A 6,000-nucleotide genomic window follows, 5' to 3' on the forward strand; every position below is an offset into this window, starting at 1 on the left:
CATTCCACCCACAATGGGTTTTGTCCTCAACACAGCACTAAAACTGCACTTTTAGCTGTAGTTGAGGAGCTTAAGATGATGCTGCATAGGGGAGGCTCAGAAGCAATCATACTACTCAATCTCAGTGCTGCGTTGGAAACAGTACATCATGAAATCCTAACTCAAAGGATTCATAATGCTGGCATAAAAACACAATGCGTTAAAATGTCTTACATAATTTTTTAAAGGCTAGGACCTTTCAGGTATGCGATAAAAGCGGTTATTCCAACACTCTGCCCTGAAATGTGTGGTACGTCAGGGCTCTGCACTTAGTACTACGCTCTTTAATCTTTACATGCGCCCTCTAGCAGAGATTGTTCTTCAAACGATGTTGTCAATCTTTCCTACGCAGATGACACTTAATTAGTGTTCTCTATTTACCAGAGCATGGTTCATAATCTCAAAAACCTGGCCCTTGTCTGAAGAAGGTAGCTAGCTAGATGGCCAGTTGCTGCCTTAAGTTCAATGGAGACAGGACTGAGATCATGATGCTAGGCAACAATACGAATATCCAGTCTCCATTACAATGGCCTGAATGTCTAGTTATTGCACCCTCCCCCTAAAACCCTATTAAACGTTTGTGGTTAGATAACTCCTTTTCAATGGAAGCCCAAGCAAGTGAACTTTCAGCTAGCTGTTAAAGCTTTCTTAGAATGCTTTGCAAAATTTTAGATCTGCTCTCCCTCCTTTCTAGAAGAATTATGGTACAGGTCTCTCACATCTGTACTATGGGAACTCACTCTACCTGGGGGCCCTGCGATATGTGACCAGAAGGGTGCAAGCCATCCAAAATGCCGCGGCTCGCCTTCTGCTCAATATTCCAGGACATTTTTAGGCTCAGAGTGCCTGCCCATTCTTCACTGGCTTCCTATTAATCAATGGGTGGAGTTTAAGGCTCTATGCACTGCACATAGAGCTCTTCATGTGAAAGGTTCTTCACTATTTGGGCTCTTATGCTGCCATACTCTCAAAGTAGGACCCGGAGGTCAACCAATGCCCGACTTATGATGCCTATTGGCCTATGTCTGATGGAGAATATACCTCTATTCAGGAAGCACTTAAAAGTTTGGCTCTGTGTGGTTTAGTCTTTATTCAATAGGATGTCCTGATGAGTGTTGATTGTTCAGCTGTGTTGTGGATTCTAGCACTGTGAAACCTCTAGGTAGTCATGCACTCTATAAATTCCAATAGAATGTAATAGACATCTCAAAATTCCACTTACTTCAACATTAACAATTGTGTAGTGGTGAATAAAATAGGCCGATTACTTTGCACCACTCACCTCTGTAGTGTGATGATGTCCGCTCAAGCAGTTGTGGCTCTGAAAAAGAATCCTTTAGTGAAGGTACGTGTGACGGTAGATTGAACTTGCTTGTTACAAACTAATATTGTATTGTATCCAGGAGTTTCCCTCTAACTCATCGTTCAATGCTAAACACAGTTCTTGAATTTACTCTTTGAGTTCGACCCATCAATTTGTTCATCAATCCATATGGATCTAGCCTTGACCCACCATCTATACTAACTGATGTTTGGGAAACCCATTCAAACAGGACCACATGCAGAACCCTCTGAAAATCATACAAATCACAGAAGCCCCCTCACCCCCCAATCGGTGCAGTCTGTGCCTATATTTGTAAAGTCGCTGTGATCACACACCACAGGTTTTCCTTGCCCCCGCTGCAGCCAGATGTTCAGAGCTTCCTGGTGCGCAAACGCACACTGTACACCATTCTTCAACACGTGAGAGGGCACACAATTTCATGATTAAGTTCATCATTAAAGTTGTATTCCGTTCATCTCACACAAGCACACAACACACAAATACAATGTTTTTCCCTTACTGCCTTGTGACTTGCAGGAGTATGAACAAAATTACACAGACAGCTCCTTCCCGCGTACTGCATGATAGCAGAGGTTTGAGGGAGAAGGCCTGTGCTGATTTTCACACAAAAAAATTCAATTTATCAGCTGCATAGTTACCTCATTGCTCCATTAAGTGAAATATACTAAGCAAAGTAGCTTTTGGTTTGCTACAGAAGGGTGGTGGTTTACAAACACATGATTCATGGTCAGAGTGGTCTCGAGTTAGGAGATGCAATTCTGCGCACTGCGGTTAAAGAAAGTGGATGTCACTCATGCAGGCCTCAGGAGGGCTTTAAATAAAACCTGAATGCTTGCTTGCAAGTTGGAATCATTCGCGATAGAGGTGTGTTTCTACTTATGATTGTGAATTTATAGAAAAACGAAAACTGAGAATCCACACTGAAAGAGACCAAATCATGAAAATTTAGAAAGCCAATTTTAAGGGAATACAAAAAATCCAAAACTAAAAGGAAACATTTAAATGAAAATATAATGTTAAGGAAAAATCTAAATTTAATTTAAAATTGGGTAGTATTCAGGGGTAGTGAGGGGTTTTTGGGTTCAAGGAGGAGTGATGAGACTTTAGGGGTCAGAAATGGGCGAGTTCTGGTGCACAAAGGTTTTTTTTAGGGTTCAGGGATGGGTGGAGTTTAAAGTTGGTGAGGGTTTCTAGGGATCAGGACTGGGTGGATTGTAGGGGTGTTGAGGGGTCTTGCACGCGAGTTACACATACCCTTTCTTCTACCAGGGTAGCTCACAGCTCTATTTGAATGGCGACTGTGCAGCGAAGTGGAGAACTCGCTGACTGATGCCAGAATCCTCTCCAGAAGAGGAAAAGCCAAGCCCAAAGATGAGTCTGTTATTGCCTCTATGAACTGTGGTTTCTAGGATGGAAACTGATGCTTTTTTTCTGGATGACCGATTACCCTATGCTGCGCCTTCCACAATAAGGTTGTCCACTGATCTGGAGACTGAGCTTTCACTAACTTGTTATCCAAATATGGGAAAAAGCAATTATGTGTCTCCACAACTGCCAGGACTTTTGCATACGAGGTGAACTTCAGACTAAAAGGTAGACACCCGTAATGGTTATTTTGACCTCCGAATGCAGATCAGAAATACTGTCAAAGCTGACCCTTGCATACATCGATGTCTCTCTGCCGCCTAGCCGTATGGCCTCTGAGATTTTAGTGAATACCACCTAGTGGAAGAGTTCCACAAGGAGAAACAGATTAAGGTTTAAATATCCAGCATCGATACACCTACAGGTAAAATAAAGCCATTATAGTTCTCTGGAACCAATTCTATTGACGCCCGAAAACATTTTTTACACCATCATATGCACAGCAAGGGAAGTTAAATGTATAGATGGACAAAATAAAACCAATCAACAGCGCATTTCTGCGCCACAGTAACATGCATTGTATAAGCACTACGATAAAAACTAGCTTGAAAACACCCTCTCCTCTGGAGTTGGACGATGCAATCCAATTACCTACATGGACTGTGTTGCACAGATATTGAACTCCGGCCAAGAAATTAACAATTGGCATTTGCTTAAAATCTAGGTGCACCCTGCTTCCACACTTAAAATCATAAAGGGGTGCCACGACCTAGGGGGGCGGGGGGACTCCAAGTACGGACCCCCCTGGCAAACCTACTGATATATTTTAAGGTCTCTCACTCACTGTGTTTTCAGTCTAGTACCATGCGCAAACATCGAGTCCTCGCCACAGATATTCTAAACATATTTGGCCGGGCTCAACCTTGAAAGATCCGAGAGGGCTCTTATAGTGGCACCTATTTTTAGGAGGGGGAATCGGATTATTAAAATTGCCTCAGGTTGCCCTTGTACTCTATTTGTCTAGGCCCCTAGACTGGGTTAAAAAACAGGTTTGTTGATGTTTATAGAGTTCCTATTAAGTGCTCCACATCAGCTCTGGTCTACATGCTTCAATGCTAGCTTGCTCTACGAGTCACTTTGGCTTTCTACAGGACCACATGTATCTTAGTCCCTGCTACTAGTTAAATCCGATTTATGACCATACTAATCATATCTCTATCAATTCTGCATTCAAACATTGGTCCTTTCATGTCACACACTTAAGCAATACTGGTTATATTGGTGTTGCTTGGATTTGATGTTCTTCCAGGGGAACTCATCTAATAATGTGGTTTACTGTAAGTTGTGCTATGTGAGCTACTAGTGGTCTCAATAAGCAAGTAAACATTAAGAATGACTTCCTAAATTTGTGACAGAAGATTGTTTATGATAGCTTTTCTCAATACTTAGTTCTTCAGTTTTAGGGTACAACAGATTACTACTGTATGCCAACATGAATATTGAAGCTGCTTCCACTAATTGAATGCAGGCTCTCCAACTCAACTTATTAATATGCTTACTACTGCTAACTTTTCATGCACCTCTGACCAATTCTCTTGCACCTAGTGAAACCATATGTTCTATTCGGCCTAGCAATGCAACTAACAACAACAAAGCGTAAAGCTGTGGGGTAAAAAAATAGACAGCATTATTTAAAACGTGATGAAACAAATCATCACTGGAGATTGAGTTTTTTTAATAACAAGAATTACTTTTATAAACATACTACGCAACACCTGTACTTCTCTAATCATCCCAAAACAAAATCATGATTGAGGATCACTGACCAAGAGGGTGTAGAAGAAATTAAAATAAACACTGAAATAAGTTTTTAGATGCTACATATTTGGCGCTTGTCCAAAGGCAGAAACATGTGAAGTGAGTCAGTTCCTTGTTACTGCCTCTCAATTTTAAGAAAACGGAGGTGGTTGTACAAGGTCTTTCAGCGTTCAATCCACCTGAAGGGCGTCCTGTCTAAAAGAAGTAATGGGCCAATGACCTTTAATTCCTCCAAACGTTAATCTAATCTAAAATCATTCGCCTTCCACAAAAGTCGACATCTTTCGGCCAAGATAATTGAAGGCCTCATCAAGACTAAGGAAGTCAAGAGAAATTGTACCTACAATTAAAAAAAATTATCAACTCCCTATTGTCATCATACCAAAATACACCAAACCTATTCTATGTGTTATGTACAATCAATGAATAGTCAGACTGGAAATTCCAAAACAAAGGAAAATTATATACAAATTGCTCATTCGGAGGATGGTACTCACTTCACACTACTCATGAAAAAACCCATGCAAGAGACTAGTAACTATCATTGATGTATAAAACCATGTCTTGGAAGGGATGGAGACAAAATGCCACATGAAATAATGAGCTACACCTGTGAGTAAGTGTACATGAAATTCCAATCAGGCCAGTGTACAATACGTTGATGAAAATAAAAACAAAAGGTTCAGAAAAAGAGCCACAGCATTCATATGGTAATTGCAGGGGTGTAGCTGTTTGGGGTTTTATACCCCCTAATAAATGTCTTTTTAATAAATAGTTGGGGACAGGAGCTTCCAGTGAGGTATGGTAAGGTGTCTCTCTGATTTCACCTGGGGTTTTAAATACTCACAAACATTCTCACACATACAATTTTCTCTGTTTTGAAGGTCTTAAAATATGGTTATTTTACAAAATACTGTGTATTGAGTACCCCTCACAATCCGTGCTCGTTTGCCTTTCCACTGGCCCTTAAGCTCACCTCATGCGCTGCTGCTCACATAATGATTTACATGATATGCCAGTCTGATTGCTGGTAAATCTGAAGCCCACCCATGCCCTCTACCCCAGTCTAACTGACCAAGCTATGACCCTGGGTGATCGTCAAGGATAATCCTACCTCAATGTCAAGCCTGTTCTAGTTTCCGGAGATGCCCTTCCACGACCCTTCCACCATGCTGGAGTCTCATGCCTGGGAGACACGGAAGGACAAACTTGGGCACGCCCAAGCAGCAGTAAAGGTAATCGAGAATTGGGCTGAAGATACTGCACATTTGGGTCACAGAAAAACAACCAGGCTCCAAGGGATCTAAATGTAAATACAGGCTTAGCCAAATCTATTATTGTTGAGAGATTACCAAGGTCTCAAGGGGGGAAAACATTCTACATTGCTGCCAGATCAGGGACCTCCTGCGATTCCTACATCAGGCTCCTGTACG

General features: G+C 41.5%; 1 protein-coding gene across 6 annotated transcripts in view; it reads right to left on the minus strand.

The window, feature by feature from the left end:
- HDAC4 (histone deacetylase 4) overlaps positions 1 to 6,000 on the minus strand; it is a 1,546,655-nt gene that overhangs the window by 1,077,738 nt on the left and 462,917 nt on the right. The window lies entirely within an intron of this gene.

This window comes from Triturus cristatus, chromosome 3_1 (genome assembly GCF_964204655.1).
Source record: "Triturus cristatus chromosome 3_1, aTriCri1.1, whole genome shotgun sequence".
Lineage (NCBI taxonomy): Eukaryota > Metazoa > Chordata > Amphibia > Caudata > Salamandridae > Triturus > Triturus cristatus.